The 18,188-nt window shown below is 40.8% G+C and overlaps 1 pseudogene; it reads right to left on the bottom strand.

The window, feature by feature from the left end:
- Positions 1–6,269: 6,269 nt before the first annotated feature.
- On the bottom strand, positions 6,270–13,897 carry LOC135710686 (serine protease snake-like; annotated as a pseudogene).
- Between the last annotated feature and the right edge of the window lie 4,291 nt (positions 13,898–18,188).

Here is an 18,188-nt window from a genome sequence, read left to right as displayed (position 1 = left end):
ATAAGCAAAAGGCCTTTCCGATTGATCACTGCTTCGATAGCCGAAAGCAGTGATAAGCTTATCTAATCTGTGTTGCTGTATACAATGATCGAATGTGTAGTGTGATACAGAGGACGGAAATTCAATTATATGCTAAATCAGCACGAGTATTTTCTTGTTAGGGTGGTGCTCTAACAGAAGTATTACAACAAAGGTAATAGCTATTAGATATTTTTGCAAACAGTGACAGATAGCAGACATGAAGCTCAAGTGGAGGTGCCGGGCAAAGTTGTTATATTCTAGACAAATGGTACGTTGAAAATTCGCCGTTGTCGTCGTCGTAAGCTCCATCGTATTCAACCACAAGTGAAATTCTAGATCGTAATTTTATGTGAATAGCTTGTTTAACCAGGTCTTAAACAATCGTCACGTCGGTCATAGCTTGGTATGATTGCCTGAACAATGCGTAAAGAGCAAATCGAAACATTGAACGTCACGTGAAAGTGGAACTTAATGAAGTCCTAAGTACTCTTTCGTAGTTTTTAGTTTTCGAATTTGAAAGATCGGCGGTTGCAGTGGCTTGCTTACTGAGCAGAAAAACGCGGTCCCAGGTCCTATTATATTAAAAAATGTACGGTATGATCGCTTGTTTATCGTAAATTTTGTAAAACTTTTTGTTGTCGTCGGTGCCGGGTTGGAACAGTTTTAATAACTTGAGTAACGGTATGAGGGGCTCGCTGGCTTAGAGCAACCGTTTTTGCTTACTGAGCAGAACATCATGAGTCTAATCTCAAGCCCATCCACATTCAAGATTCGTAATCGTTTTATTTGTTAACTTTAATCCATGGTAATAACAGTACCTCGATGATTAAAAGGGGGCTCGTCTGCCTAGTGGCAAACGTTTATGTTTACTGAGCAGAAGACCGTGGGTTCAATCCCAAGCTCCTTCGCGTTATATGATCGTCAATATAGACATCAATTCAGTTTATTGTTTACCAAAATAGATCCTGCTCTAGTAGCAACCATGGGTGGTCAATCATGCTCATTCTCATACAGAATTATAACTCATAAGAAGAGGAACAGGGGCCTCACTTAGTTCAGTTGGTGAAGGCGCAGCTACAAAGCAAGACCTAGCTGGAGGTGACTGGGTTTGATTCCCAGTGCTGTCTAGGGGTTGGAAAATTGCTCGACATAAAATTGCTGGGCATAGAGTATGATTGTATTTGCCACACGATTATACTAATGCAAACATGGTACAGGCATCGAAAGCTCTAAATTAATAACTGTGAAAGTGCATCTAGACCACTAAATAAGTTTAGAGCACGCAATAAGCTAATATGCAAAAAATAATAAGCTTGAAATACGATGAAGAAGTAGAAGAAGAAAAATAGGAAAGCAGACACTCCTTAACATTAATTCAGACAAAATATTTCAAAGTTTTGTTTTATATATAAGAAAAAAAAACCTAAATGTATTTGTACTAGGCTACGTTGGTTGACGAAATAAACAAATAAATAATACCTTATACATTTATGACTTTTCAGGATATTCTCATGAAATACACATTTTTTTTTCTTTTAATTTTGCGGAGCATTTATAAAACATTTGTTTACTAAAGGTGGTGCAATATTTATTCACTTTAAGAGTGCCAATTGAAAATTTGCATTCAAAATAATGAATTTGGAAGCATACAGTTTATCTCAAAATTGAACGTAAAGATGTCATTAAATTTTAGAAAAACAGCTGTATTAGGCTTATTTGGTTGCGTTTATTAAAAGATAGAGCTGTTTGAGAAAAACGCTTTTTTCTTGAAATGCCTTAATATCTTGAAATAAAATAAACTAAACTTCTTGAAATTTTGCTTATTATTAGTCATAATAAAGATCATTAATATACCACAATTTTTTTTCTAAAATTCGTCCACTAGGTAAAAAGTTGAAAATCGAGCGTTTTACTAAAATAAATCTAACTGCATAAAGGTTCTTCAAATAAAGTCCAAAACTATAGCAATAAATATCTGTTTAACCACCAGCTAAGATTTAAAAAAAAATCTTTACAATGTCCACTAGGCTGTCCACTCAATTTTGCGATACACTGTAGGTAGGGTAGGAACTACTTCGGTCTAATTGCCCATTTTGGGCCTATCGAGCAGAAATCTTCAAATAAATCCATGATTTCAGAGTTTAACCGTCAGAGTTTAGTAGAAGTCAATTATGCGTTTGGTACGATACTTTAGTTAATAAGCTACGGAACAAAGTCAATGAGAACGCGTGATATGAAGTTTGCACCCATTATTCCCAAAAAAACAAAAGAAGTGCTCCGACCGAATCAATTTTTGTTTTCATCCGATAGGCCGAAGTGAATTCATTGGCATTTCAATGGCGTTTCAATGCGTTAGACTTTTGACAATATCACAACGATTGGTTTCTCTTAGTCAAATCTTAAGGTCCGGAGATGAACCAGTGTCTGGCTGAAAATCTCCATAATAAAGACAACCAACCAACCAACCAAACTTAAGGTACATAGGGAAAGGTAAATACATTTGGAAGTCATCAGTAATAATAACATTCCGTCTTATCTGTCAAAAGATAAGCAATTATAACGGAATTTAAAGGAAATAAACCAACACACTCAAAGCTCTTCATAAAGGGATTCCGTTAAGAGGTTTGACAAATTTAAAAGATTCCGTTTGGTGCTGAACTGCGCTAGATTAAGAAAGACTAAGTGCGGGTTGTGCCAGGTAGTTAACCCGGAAATGGGGTAGTTAACCCTACCTACCCAACAATCAATTATAGCTGCAGACCACATTATACAGGCAAAAAATAGCTGTATAAGTTTGTTTTGACTGTATTTAGTAGTGAGATCTTGATTTTAAAGATAGTGCATAGAGGCCTCCCTTAAGGTACGTTTAGACTATCTGATTTGTTGGTCTGATTCGAGTTGACTGCTCGATAATTTTGTCAGATACAATGTTCGAATGCGTTCACACTTTTTTGAGATGATGATCAGATTAGACGTTTGATTTGTCGAACGTATGTAATAGGTTTGTGTTTAATTTTAATTTGACTCATTCAGCAAAATAGTCGCAAGTGAAATGAAAATATTGATTTTTTTTCTCCTAAAATTTCATGGATTTGATTTGTGTTTTGATGGCATCCAGCAGCAAGGTAAACCGATTTCACTATTCAATGTGTTTAATTTGACTGATTTATATTTTCTAGTGTGTTTGGTCGTCAACAAAACTGTGTTTATATAATACGAAGTATGTATTATATAATAATAAGCATGCCAGACAGCAGGTCTGAAAGCTTACTAAGATTTTTTAGAGCAACTGAGAGATTTGAAGATCTACTGAGAAATTTGTTGATCTTCAGGGTAGTACGTAAATCTTGAGAACAGAACTACAAAACTTCAAGAAATTTTACAGAAATTAAAAGAAATTTGCAAAAATCCAAAAAAAATCACAATAGAGACTGTTGATCTTCAGAAAAATGTTCAAAAAAATTTTCAAAACTTCAAGCAAGCTAAAATATTTTCAGATCAATTTGTAAAACTATATAGGTAAATATTCAGGGAACTTCGCAGACCTTCAGAAAAGTCCAATAATCTACAGTGAAATGTAAAGAATTTCACAGAAGTTTGGAGATCTCTGAAGAGTTATTGAACATCAGAAAAGTTCGTAGATTTTCAGAACAAAGCTACAGAACTTTGGAAAAATCCAAGATTAATCTTCAGATTAATTTTTAGACCTTCAATAAATAGTGCAGATTTTCTGATGCATTATTAGAATGTCAGAAATTTTAATGGATCTTCAGTGAAATTTGCAGAACTTCAGGGAAGTTTGGCGGTTTAAAAAAAATATTAAACGATTTCGTGGAAATTTGTAGATCTTGAGACAAACATTTAAAACTTCAAGGAAATTCAACTATTTTCAGATAAATTCTGAGAACTTAAGGTAATTTAGAATATCTACAGGGACAGGGTAGGCTGAGAGCCTACAGAGGAATTTACAAAAATTCAGACAAGTTTGCAGATTTACTGAGAAATTGATTCAGCCTCAAGGTAATTTTTAGATCTTGAGAATAAAACTACGGAGCTTCAGACAGAACTTTAAAGGTTTTTTCAAAACATCAGAAGAGCAGATATTTAGAGAAATCTGAAGAACTGCGAAAACTTTTGCAGATCTTCAGTGTTTCAGAAGAGTACTTCAATTCCAAAAACAAATCTCAGCCAAGTACGAGAGTCCAAGATTTTGCAGAACTCCATGGAAGTTGGAAATAGTTGGATCTGAAGAACTTCATAAAAGTCCGTAGACCTTAAGAGAAGTATTTAGAACTTCAGGAAGTTCGAACAGTTTTAGAAAAAATTGCAAAACTTCAGCAAAACTCACAGAATTTCTGGAAAGTTCGACAAAGTGTGTCAAAAGTAAAATCGAGCAGATTTTTCATTACGGCAGCGGTTAAAATCAGACCAAGAAATCAGATAGTCTAAACGGACCTTTAGCTCAGTCGGTAAAGGCGCAGCTATAAAGCAAAATGTCTCGACTTCCCTGGCCCTAGAAGTACGATTGTAGTTACTACACAATTATACTAATGCAAAAATGTAAACACTTAGAAATTATTACCGACTTCGGTATTTGTTTACCTAACTTTAAACATCTGAACTTTTGGTAAAACTTTGACCCTCACTTTAAAAGCTATTAAATTTTTATTTTAAAACACAATATCTCAACAGCACACTGAATTTCGGCCATTAAAAACAACTTCTCCGAAGGGAAATCGTCCGGGAAATCGATTGCACGTGGTCACATAGACCGGAAAGCCTTGTAGGTATGGGTTTTGGACCATTTTACCCCACTTTCCGCAACTTTTCGGAGGAAATGTTTTTTCACAGCTCTATTTTTTCGTAAAACATAAGCACTTTATGCATGGTTTTAGAATACTATGTCTTTAAACAACAGTTCATGAGATATTAGGGGAATACGGGGTACACTTTATAGGGGAGTAAGGGGTAAAAGTGAACCCTCGCTAAATTTATTTTAATTCATAAAAATGTTGAACGATGCGATTGTTTGAATGACCCCAAAGGTTGCCTGCAATAATAAGATTTTTTTTCGAAATTTTAAGGTTAATTGGGATTAATTTACGTGCAATCGATTCCCCGGACGATTTCCCTTCGGAAATGTCGTTTTTCATGGCCGAAATTCAGCGTGCTGTTGAGATATTGAATTTTGGGTAATTTTGGACCCATTTTTGCCCATAGTGCACTGTCAGCCTTGTTGAATTAATCGAGCCTTACCATTGTGGTGAAGCTTTCCTTGTATTGAAGCCTTAAAACTTATTAATTAAAATGTCTGATTTTTACCGAACAGTTCAGCTGTTGACAGTTCGGTAAAAATTACCGAAGTCGGTAATCATTTCTAAGAGCATACTGGCTTAGAAAACTCTCAATTAACAGCTGTGGAAGTGCTAAAAAAACACTATGTTGAGAGCTGGTGTAGAATCCATGATTTTAAAGTTGCCTCCTTGGTACAGTACTACCGAGGTACATAGAATTTCCAATGTTGAGACTTTAGATCAAATGTACAACAAAATAATTAATAATTTCAGGCAAAAATCGTTGCAATCCTAATTTACAACGATTAATTTCCTTTACATTTAGATAAGATTAAGTTTTAGTTTTTAGTTTTAAGATGACAATTTTTATACTGACATGCAGGTATAGAAAACCTGTTTAAAATACTGAATATCACAATTAAGGCTGGTAAGTTACTGTAGAAGCTGGAGCACCAAGATTAAAATGAAATCATAATACAATCATCGCTTTTCTAACTATGATTTTTATTCAACAGTGTATGTGGAAATAGTCGAATGATTCACCTGCATCATATCGGGTCGTTCCACAACTCTATGGAATTTCTCTTTTATTGCAATAGCAATCGTTCATTTTTATGCTCCAAAACGACGCTCAAATCGGAAACCAAGCCATGCAAATATGGTATGGGATCGCCGATCCCCTTTGTGTATACAGGTCCACCATGGTCAATCTGAAAACGATCGTCGTGTTCATCGTAGTAATACAAAAATCAGATCATGTTTATAATTCGCTTACATTACACACCGTTGGGATTAAATTGATTGGACTTTTTCTACAAGTTATATTATCCTGCTTGTGCTCCAAGCTAGTGCAAACCCAATTGTCGATTAGTCGAGGATTTATGGTATACTGTTGATAGTTGTCTTTCCGGAAGTTTTCATCTCTGGCATACCGTGTACTATACGCTGAATAGATTATACTATCGATAATACTTCACACGTGTCCATATGGTCATTTCCGGCGCCGAACCATTGGGAAGTGATCGTCTGCTGATGGGAAGCCGCTCCACGCAGCTTGTCTTATCTATCGCTGACAGTTTTACCTTCCGTAAGGTAGGAATAAGACTTTCGCTGAATCCTGTGAAACCGAATCCAATGGCTTCCATTTCTTCTGGAGGAACTGCTTCCTCCAACCACAAACAAGCAGAACAAGTAGCATTATCGAAACGGGCCTCGGATTCCAGTTCGATTACAGCAATGTCGTGGTATTTCCGACCTGGTAGGTATCGCGGTTGTTTCTTAAAGACACGAATATTGATCTGCTGAGCAGTCTGGTCATCTTGACGTCAACCAAATTGGTATCACCTAGTCGAACAGTATCGGGTGCTTGGCTGTAAAGCAGTTTTAATGTCACATTGGATTTTCAAAAGCATAGCTATTAAGATAATGCGTAGATGTTTACCCGTTGCCATTCACTGCACAATGAGCAGCCGTAAGAACAAACTTTGAAGAAATGAGCGTTCCTCCACACAGATATTCAGTTTTTCCGTTGGTAGTCCAACCGATGGATGCCTGCAAAGAGTTGACACTTTTGCGAAAACAGTGGATGTACCAGTCATGGCCACAATTGGAACAAACCCTAATAGGAACGCAAAGCCATGTCTGAAGTGCTTCCTTACCATGTGCTGAAACTTGCCTACCCTTGCTTTTTGTCTACCGAGTACGTCAAGTTTAATAAATCTTTCTGGGTTTGGGTAAAATCTCAAAGGGCAATCTGTAAAAACAAAATCGTCAGTTTCATCTGATGCATAGTTCGATACTGCAACACTAACCATATAGTGACTGTCTCTGATAATAATCCACCGGGGTCGAATGAGTGAAATACTTGCCTGTTTGGTCTTTGACTGATACTGACAACCGCGAGGCGACTGCTAGACTAAATAACATAAGCGAAGCCATATTCAGTAACCACGCACGTCAGTATCAACGGACGACGAGCTTCGTACTGTTTTTGGTTTGACCAGGGACGATCTACCGACCCTCCTGATTCAATATTCTGTTTCTTCGCTTTTAAGCTGAACGATGAATTAAAACTGGTTTGATAGAGCATTCATGAGTCTGATCACTTCATTGCCTTGACAAATTATCAGCATCACCGATATCATTTGCAGTCATAGGGAGCACAGACAAGCGTTTAGGGTGAACCAATAGCAGTGATGTTTTGAAACAAGATGAAACATCTGGGAATATATGGAACATATTTCAATACTGTGGAAATTAACGGAAACTTTGGAATCACTTAATAAACTATCTTCTACCAAAAGTGATTCCGATTTTTCTGAAGTTTGAGTTAAAATATTTTTTGAAGGGATTCCAGACTTTTCAGTTCTTGAGGAAGTGATTGCAAACTTGAGACAATTGATACAGTACATTCCGAAGTTTTGTGAAGTGATTCAGCTCTTTCCGAAATTATTCAGTTCTTACGGAAGTGATAGCAAAATTTCTGGAAAGATAAGGTATTTTGACGTATGACTACGTCTGTGATTTCTATATGGGGGTACATTTTGTGAAAACCGAAAATGCAACATTTAAAAAAGTTATGAAATATTTTAAACATTAATAACTCAGCTGCCCTCGGACCAATTTAAATAATTTTATCACCAATCGATAAAATATATTTCTACGCACCTGTTGAGTTTGAGACTTTATCATTTTTCAAAATATCATTGTTGAAAATTGCACGAATGTGCAACTGTTGCTTTGATAATTAAAACGATCACCGATTGCCTGCGAAGAGCGATTTCCCAAACACAGATTTCAAAGATGAATTCCATTCGGCCGCACCAAACGGTGTTTACTCAATCACCACGTGCTGAGTGGCGGTGTTCTCCAGTGCACAACGAAAGGCTCCCCGCAAGCAGCTAGCTACCAAGGCTGGCCTCAACCGCTGATCGGATTCAGTTCCAATCACCGTGTAGGGTGTAGAGACGTATTAAAATCCAAACCAATGGTGAAGAAATAAATCATAAATAGGCATAAATCGAAGCCGAAAACGAATTCCAAATCCCTGCTTCTTGATACCAGTTCACCAGACGGTACCGCTAATAATAAATATTGATACTCATACTACCTTTCTTTCATTACTTTTCCACACTTCTTAATCTTCTCTAATGGTAGTCTACCCGGAGGGAATGATGCATTATCCGCATTCACAAAACACAGTCATGTATGCATATACGCTTCCATCCGCCGAACGTATCCTGCGCTATGCTTTGTCACATATTATAGAATTGATTTTTTTTTTCGAACCTTCGTCTCCCAGACAGCCATCGTATGGGGAAAGAAACAGTCTCGAACCGTTTCTCAAGATATGCATGATGGCTATTGGAAATATATAAGATTCTCGCAAGGCAGTAACGAGAAGTCGCATTGTGCGACAACGACGACGACGACGCCCGTGGTTCCGGACTATAAGGGGTACCCATGCTCCTACACACTCCTTTTGCAGGAGAACATCTCCTTTCATATTTTCCCAACATCCTGATATGCTCGAGAATCCATTCATGTATTCATATATTCAAGCCGTGGCACACTCGTTTTTAATGAGTGTCTAAGATTAACGATGCCGGTGGTGATTTTATTTTGATATTTTTTTTTTATTTTCGAGCATAATATATGACAAATTTGGAGTTTGTTTTGGGGAGTCCTGCTCTTCTGCCTTCCCGGGGGAGCAGCCCACCCGAAAATGAAAAATATTTACATTTCGAGGACAAGCTGCAGCATTTAAATTTCGCTTAGCATTTCTTTTTTTTTGCATGCAAACCTCTTCACAAGCGGATTCGGTGAGAGAAGTAAATACAAATGAAATATTGCGAACCGATTGTTTGAAATTAATTCATTATTCATGTCAGATTTTTTCCCGCTCTCGAGTTGTTGCTGCTGCCTGCCTGCCGGTGGAGGAATGGTCTGCCTTATCTTCGCACTCACTCTCTTTCACTTTAGCCGCAGTTTGCATTTTGATGGCATCAAAGATGAGGAGGTGGGGATGAGGAAAGGGAATGGAAAATCTAAGGTTGGCACCCCGAAGGGATGACGACGAAAGGTGAATAAGAATGTCTTCAGCTTTGTTGTAGGACCTGGTTCCCTTTTATCTCGGTTTGATCCTTGCGGTTATTTGTCGTGAAGCGTGAAGGCATTCAAGGATGCATGGCGTGTAGAACTGGGGAATTTGTAGACATGAATTGATGCCTTATCACAATCTTACCTTTTATTGAACATAACCAACTGCGAATTCCTCCGTTTTCGGAAGCTCCGTGTAATCAGTTTAACGAACGTCTGGAACTGCTAAATCAATCAGAAAATCATTGACTGCAAAACAGCTGCTGGTAATTATAAGTTGTTCGAGTTTAGTATTTCCACTGTTTTTGTTTAACCAAACCGGACCCAAGCAACAGGTGAAAGCCGATACATAGACTTCACTGCTACTTAGTATCGTGTTTTTCCGATCGGACTAGTAAACACCCATTTCATATACCAAATTGTTCCGAGTGTTCAAAACTGTTTCTTCGAAATAAATGGGCTTGGGTAATCATATTCTAGCAATTTAAGTGAAAAATCGCAAATCAAGTCCAGGCTCCCCCCTCTCTCTCTAACTCTATCTCAACGGCAAGGGAAAGTGCAGATGCATTCACTTTCTGTAGGCTGATTGACCCACTCTAGGGAAGATCTCCGCCGCCGTTAAATAGCCGAACGGAATTCAAACAAAAACCGGACGGCACAACGGTGTAAACATTTGTTCTTTAGGGGAAGCCTGGCTCAAAGTTGTTTTTTTTTCTCTAAACTGTACAGAAATTTCACACTTTGAACAACTCCACTATCCCATGCACCTTACCCACAGCATCAAGCGAGAAAAAGAGTTAATCATAATTAAATTAATGGACTGATCCACTGCAATCCACATATATCTCCGTCTAACTGGTGCAGTTGATAGTGGTAAGTAGGGAACTGGGGGTAAAATGGACAATTTTAAATCGGTTAAATCATCATCAATCTCTAAATCGGAACGATTGAAGAGGTTGAAGATGCATTGATTGTATAACAATGATTTATATTTTGATGAATCTTAGATTGACCCCCACTTCCCCTGTATAGCAGCAGACCCACCACGGCACGGCTGCACATATTTCACGGCCATATGAGCAAAGCAGCCTCTCTCGTCGTCTGCGATACAAGCGCACGAGCCAAGGCAAGGCATGCTTTACATATGCTTGAACGGGTGTTCAACACTGGTCGAGCGAGCTTATCGCTTGCTGCTGTTGTTGAGAGTGAAAATTTCCCTTCTGCCTACACGCGAGATGCAGGATGACGACGGCGACGATGACGACGGCGATACAATTTTCCGAAAACCGTCAGGATAGTGGGAAAAATTGCAACGTTTTGGCGCCCGTGATGTTAACTTAAAATTGTTGACCATCATAAATTAGTTAGATGTATGATTGTACGTATATACAATTCAGTGGAAGAAACGTATCTGCATCTATGCCAAAATTTGATAAATGTCCAGGAAATGGATGGAGATAATTTTATTCTAGATCCAGGGACCCATTTCTGGAAGTACTGATCGTTTACGAGTATTATGAGGCCGTTTTTACACACAATAAGCCTCACATGCATATAAAATGGCACTATTGGATACGCACACGAAACGCTTCGAACCTAGATTGAACCCGTATTGAATAGCTGGAGTAAAAATAATTTTGTTAGAGTTTTTATTTTTTTCTTTATTGAACGTCGATTAATCACCAACGACAATTGAGTGCTAGAGGGGCAACTTCCATTCCTGAAATCTATCGAACCCATCAGAACATGGGTCAGGATCAACAGCTTTAGCTTCCGAAGGAAGACGGTACCAGCGATTTTTCGCATATGAAAAATCTCACGGACTTTGGCTGAGATTGAACCCAGAAACAGTGGAGTGAGAAAGCTGTCATGGCTTACCACTCAACCACCGGTGCTGTCATGCGAAACGACTGGAATGATAAAAGAACTACTCCAATCCATTAAATTTTCGTTAGTAGGAGCTCTGCGAATCCGATACCTTTCGCATCGCAACAAACGAATTTCCAGAAAATCTAGATAGATGACCTGTTTTCCCTTAGTCCAGACGGTTAAGGCGCAGGTATAAAACAAGACCATGATGGAGGCGGCTGGGTTCTATTTCCAGTCCAGTCTAAGAATTTATCGGGTTGACCAATAAATAAGTAAGGAAAGGGAAGTACTTACTTACTTATCCTGGTCCGACATCCCTCAGGATTGCACCTGCATCACAATGTTACGCCAATTCACTCGGTCCGTGGATGCTTGTCTCCAATTTCTTGAACGTCCCACACTTCCAAGATCCTGCTCCACTTGGTCTAACCATCTTGCTCGCCGTGCTCCTCTTCGTCTTGTACCGGCCGGATTCGAAGCAAACACCATTTTTGTATTTTTTGTTGTCCGGCATTTTTAAAACGTATCCCGCCCATCGTACCCGTCCAGCTTTTGCAACTTTCTGGATACAGGGTTCGCCATAGAGTTGCGCCAGTTCGTGGTTCATCCTTCGCCTTCATTCATCGTTCTCACATATCCCGCCAAAGATGGTCCTAAGCACTCGTCGTTCGAAAACACCCAGTGCTTGCAGGTCCTCCTCGAGCATCGTCCACGTCTCGTGCCCGTAGAGAACTACCGGTCTTATAAGCGTATTGTACATGGTACATTTGGTACGGAGGTGAAGTTTACCCGACCTCAGGGTCTTGTGGAGTCCGTAGTAAGTACGACTTTTGCCCCGTAACGTGGGTAAATCACCTTTTCGTGGTACGTTACGGGATGTAAGATCTACTACCGATTCCTAGTCCTGACTTCTTCAAACTAGGGGAACAGGTTTTTTTCAGTAATCAAAGGAACACATCTTAGTCCTTGTTACTTTTTATGCCTTGTTGATAGTGATAAGTCCTCGGGTGGCCTGGACCGAGGATGATCTTGAAACAAGGAAAAAATGAGTTAGTTAGTCTTCACCTATGTATGTGATTCCTAATCTTCTATTCGTTGTTCCCTAGTTTGAAGTGGTTAAGACTAGGGTTCTGATGCATGGTCATTATCGGTTTCATAGCTTGTTTTTGTTGATAAGGAATCCAATTTTGACTGACAAAGGGGCGCGCCTTTGGAGGGTGTTTCAACACTCCGAAGGGTATAAATAGCGGAACCTTTCAGTTAGAATCGATTCCGTGCGATGAAGGCAAGAATGACAACTGTATCAAAACCGAATACTTCATCATTTCTCAATAGTGATGGAGTAATACGACATGCACTAAACTAAGGACACGGGATATACTACAATAGATCAAATTACTGGTCGCAGTGGTGTTATGTCCCGAACAGAGGAAAAAAAAAAGTACGACTTCCGGCAATAATAGGCCGACGAATTTCTCTGCTGCAGTTGTTATCCGACGTCACCAATGATTCGAGGTACACAAATTCATCCACCTCCTCGAACTCATCCCCGTCGATTGTCACGCTTCTGCCTATGCGAGCCCTATCCCGGTCGGTTCCTTCAGCTAACAGATACTTTATCTTCGACGTATTCACCTTTAATCTAACCTTCTCTGCATCACGTTTCAGCCTGGTGTACTGCTCCGCTACGGCCTGAAACGTTCTTCCGACAATGTCCACGTCGTCAGCGAGGCAGATGAACTGGCTGGACTTATTGAAGATCGTGCCCCGCAAAGCCCGTACGTTTCATAACACCTTCTAGCGCAATGTTGAACAGGAGGCAGGAAAGACCGTCGCCTTGTCGAAGTCCTTTGCGAGTTTCAAACGAGTCCGATAACGCACCCGATATCTTCACGCAGCACTGTACAGCATCCATCGTAGCCCTAATCAGTCTGGTCAGCTTCCCGGGGAAAACTGTTCTCGTCCAAAATCTTCCATAGCTCTTCACGGTCAATAGTATCATAAGCGGCCTTGAAATCGATGAATAGGTGGTGCGTAGGGACTTGATATTCACGACACTTTTGGAGGATCTGCCGCAACGTAAATATTTGGTCCGTTGTCGATCGCCCGTCCACAAAACCGGCTTGATAACTTCCCACAAATCTGCTTGTTAGCGGCGATAAACGGCGAAAGATGATCTGGGAAAGCACTTTGTAGGTCGCGTTAAGAATAGTGATCGCTCGATAGTTCTCACATTCTAGTTTGTCACCTTTTTTATATACTGGGCATATTACTCCCTCTTTCCACTCCTCCGGTAGCTGTTCTGTATCCCAGATCCTGACTATCAGTTGGTGCAGACAAGTGACACACTTATCCGAGCTCATTATGATAAGTTCCGCTCCAATACCATCTTTCTCAGCTGCATTGTTGTTCTTAAGCTGTCGGATAGCATCCTTAACTTCACCTATCGTGGGAGCTGGCATGTCCCCCTCATCCGCTGTACCGACGAAGCCATTCCTCCTGCCGTCTTGGTCCTCCGCCCCAACGCCGTTCAGATGTTCATCGTAGTGCTGCTTCCACCTTTTAATCACCTCTCGTTCGTCCGTTAAGATACCCCCTTCCTTATCCCGACACATTTCGGCTCGCGGCACAAAGCCTTGGCGGGATGCGTTGAGTTTCTTGTAGAACTTGCGTGTTTCTTGAGAACGATACAGCTGCTCCATTTCTTCGCACTCCAGCTCTTCCAGGCGGCGCTTCTTATCCCGGAAAAGATGGGTTTGCTGTCTTCACTTCCGTTTATATCACTCCACATTATAACGGGTTCCTTGCTGCAGCATTGCCGCCCGCGCTGCGTTCTTCTCGTCAAAAACCGTCTGACACTCTTCGTCGAACGAATCGTTCCGTCGATTCCGCTCCACGAACCCAACGGCGCTTTCAGCAGCGCTGTTAATGACTGCTTTCACGTTGCCTCAGCAGTCCTCAAGAGGGGCTTCGGTGAGCTCTCCCTCATCCGGCAACGCTGCGTCGAGGCATTGTACGTACTCAGTTGCGACTTCGGACAGCTTCAGTCGCTCCAGATTGTACCGTGGCGGGCGTCGGTACCGAATGCTGTTGGCAACGGAAAGTTTTTGGCGCACCTTGACAATTAGAAGGTAGTGGTCCGAATCGATATTTGCGCCGCGATAGGTCCTGACGTCGATAATGTCCGAGAAGTGCCTTTCGTCGATCAAAACGTGGTTGATTTGGTCTGCTGCGGTGATCTCCAGGTGTACCGATATGGGAGGCTATGCTGGAAGTAGGTACTACGTATGGCCATGTTCTTAGAGGCAGTGAAATCGATGAGTCTGAGGCCGTTGGCATTCGTTAGCTGATGAGCGCTTAACTTTCCTATAACCGGTCTGAATTCCTCCTCCTGGCCGACCTGAGCGTTAAGATCTCCGATGAAGATTTTGACGTCATGGCTTGGGCAGCTGTCGTGTTCTCGTTCCAGCTACGCGTAAAAACCGTCTTTATCGTCATCGTCACTTGCTAATTGAGGGCTGTGCACGTTGATTATGCTGACATTGAAGAAACGGCCTTTGATCCTCAACTTGCACATTCTGCTATCGATTGGCCACCACCCAATCACGCGCTTCTGTATTTCGCCCATCACGATGAAAGCTGTACCACGATCATGTGTATTGCCGCAGCTCTGGTAGATGGTATAACCATCCCTATACTTATGTACCGACTATCCCTTCCAGCAAATCTCCTGCAGCGCTACGATGTCGAACTTGTGGACCTTCAATAAATCGGAAAGAATGCGGGTACTTCCCAAGAAATTGAGAGACTTGCAGTTCCATGTTCTGAGTTTCCAATCGTTAAGCCGTTTCCGTTGCTTGGATCTATGCCGATTGTTCCGGTCCGTATTTACATTGCTTGATTCCTGTACTTTTGTTTTTTTTTTACGGCTGGTTTGTAGGGCCTGCACCAACCCCCATTGTCTCGCCGGGGGACCATCGTGCACAGCACTGTTAAGAGTCCCACGCTGGCACCAGGACGTTGATCAGCCGCTCCTAACATGGAGAACAGACGCCGTTTTGAGCCGCACCTCTATGGAGAACAGACGCTCGAAGACTGCACTCTCCCGAGAGAGGAGTCCTTCCCCCCCCCCCCCGCCTTCCCTGTCAGCATACGACCAATGTCCCACCGTGGTTGGTTACCCGATCTTCCCTATGGTTACTCGTACCCCAGCCGGCCCGGGATAGGAGTTACTGGACAAGGGGCTAAGGACCGCTAGTGGGGGTTATTTTATACCTGCAGATACGCGAAGTATCAATAGTACGCATTGTCGAGCCGTTTACCAGTGAGGAATTGGGTAAAGGAGATGATGAACCCGATTCGTGCCTTCCTCAAAATTGACCTTTGCTCGCTTTCTACTCTCTATATACAATTTTCACACTGTCGTACTCTAACGGAACTATCAACTCTATACTTTCATCTCCTCCATCTATTGTATAAAAAATACCACATTAAGTCTGTTATTTGAAATTAGCATCTTCAACTAAATAAAATACGTTTCTAATAGAACACAATCGTAGTATCACTTCTTCTTCACCTTCTTATTCGCATCTCAAGCTTATTGCTTATTGCATATAAGCTTATTGCGTGCTCTACTTAGATGCACTTCCACAGCTATTAACAAAGAGCTTTCGATTCCGGTACCATTTTTACATTAGTATAATTGTGTGGCAAGTTCACTCAAGTCTTTTTTTACACAGATACTATATAAAAAAACGTGTAAAAATCAGCATTTTTTCAAAAAATCATCTGCCATGAAATCTCGAACATCGTGAATGCTGTAGTGGAGCGAAAAAATAATCGATTATCAGATTTTACCTCACAGATTTCTACGAAACTTCGAAAACAATTGTAATTGTTTGCAAGGGACAAATGAACCAGGTTTGTTCTGGAGCTCGGCCATTTCCACTCTAGCATGGTTGAATCTGTTCCAGATGATTTGGAGCGGTCACATCACTTTGTGCGGAGATCAGTCTACGTATGTAGGATTGTTATCTGAAGACCATCCAAGGGGTAGGTTACTCCGCACACCAATCTTGGGTCAATATTTTTCTCAGTGCTGGTCATAGAGTAAGCTGCGATTTTTTTGTAGAATGCGAATATTATGGTAAATTTGGTATAATGCGCTCAAAGCAGACCAGATACCCAACCTATCGAGATGTGAAACGCAACGGTCTATCAGCGATCGTAAAGTGTTGGAACCGGTGCGGAACATTGGTGGAGACTGAATGTAGAGGATGCTGAGTATGACCTCTGTAGTTTATGTTGTGTACGTTGCACTATTGTTTGAATTACGGGTACTATTTGGAGTCTGATAAACTGCCCCTTACTCTAGAACCCTCGCTATAGCCTACATTTAGGATTTCACGGATTTCGGTTCACTTTTCTGGTCTGAGTTCCGCTGGTATATTCAATTAGAGAATGTTCCTGAAATATACAGTCAAACAGCACGTAATGTTGTGAACAACTTCAACTACAGGTGTCCAGCATTGTTCCCAACTGTAAAAATTGTGCCAAAGCTGTACCGAATCTACTTTCGGTACACTGTGCTGAGTTACTTACCCATTGAGACCATCAGTAAAATATGCACGCAGTGAAGGCTTCGCTTCTAAATCCTTAAAAAAACTGAGCAGCCCATGATTTTTGGGCATCATTCTAATCAACTGCTGAAACCGAAAAAAACGTCAAGCCTTAGGAAAAACCTGTATTACGCATCTTGCACCATAGTAGACTCCTGCGCTTAATATAATCCCTCAGATTTTAAATCGCTCAGTCCAATATATATTAATATTAACCATTTCAATGTAAATAAGTGAAACATTTTAAAATTGAGTTTCATATAGTAAATCGGCAATAGAAATTTGATAATCAATCATTTATATTTGTATAATATTAGCGAAATAAATTTTATGATGAATTGTTTTTAGTGCAGCAATCTACTTTGGTACGAAATGCGTAATACAAGTTATCAAAAAAAAGAACGTTATACGATAAGTACAGTGCTTTCCCGATTTTGTCCACCCCCGATTTTGTCAACCCCCGATTTTGTTAGGTTTTTTCCCGATTTTGTCAGCCTGAAGATTTTGCTGAACTTTTTGATTTTTAAGCATGAATTCTCAAGTATTTCGCTTCAATTGACACTTATTTTTTTTTGTCGCAACAATAACAGAGGTAACTCAAATAAATCTCCATTATTGCGACACTGCACAGCAGTATCGAGTCCTTCCCGATAAAGGTAACTAGGTGGTGGATAGAGCTGGGATGGCTGCAATACAAGTTATGGGCAGATACCTCATTCAAGAAGAAGGTTTCGTGATCGCCAAAATTAAACGAATATTCATATGCAGTTGCTACGCACCCGATGGACGATGGAGCTGGTTAGACTTACCGATGAGCTGATCCGTCGAAGACCGGTAGTCATCGGAGGAGATTCCAATGCTTAGGCAGTGGAGTAGGGAAAGAGATGTACCAACGCAAGAGGGCACATTCTGCTGGAAGCTGTGGCGAAGCTGGAAATTAGGCTGTTCAATAAAGGCACCACCAGCACTTTTCACAGAGATGGCCGGGAATCCATTATCGACGTCACTTTATGCGGACTGCAGTACGTCGCTGGTGAAAACATGTATTGGAGAGTGTGTGCAGGATATACCCATAGTGACCATCAGGTATTCCGATATGGCATCGGCCAACGGAATCCTGTGGCAGTACAGAGGACGAGAAGTTGTGACCTGAAGTGGAAGACGAGTTGACAGAATCGTTAGGGAGAGCATGTGACACGACCATGCCGAGGAAACTGGAGCTAAATAACAGACGGCCTCCAGCTTACCGCTGCAACCAGAGCTGGTAAATATCACGGCCGTCATGTGA

The sequence above is a fragment of the Ochlerotatus camptorhynchus genome, unplaced genomic scaffold (genome assembly GCF_037179485.1).
Source record: "Ochlerotatus camptorhynchus isolate MF236.1 unplaced genomic scaffold, CSIRO-AGI_Acam_v1.1 ptg000401l, whole genome shotgun sequence".
Taxonomy (NCBI): Eukaryota; Metazoa; Arthropoda; class Insecta; order Diptera; family Culicidae; genus Ochlerotatus; species Ochlerotatus camptorhynchus.
Note: the sequence above shows the minus strand (reverse complement) of the source record. Positions and strands in the feature narration are given on the sequence as shown.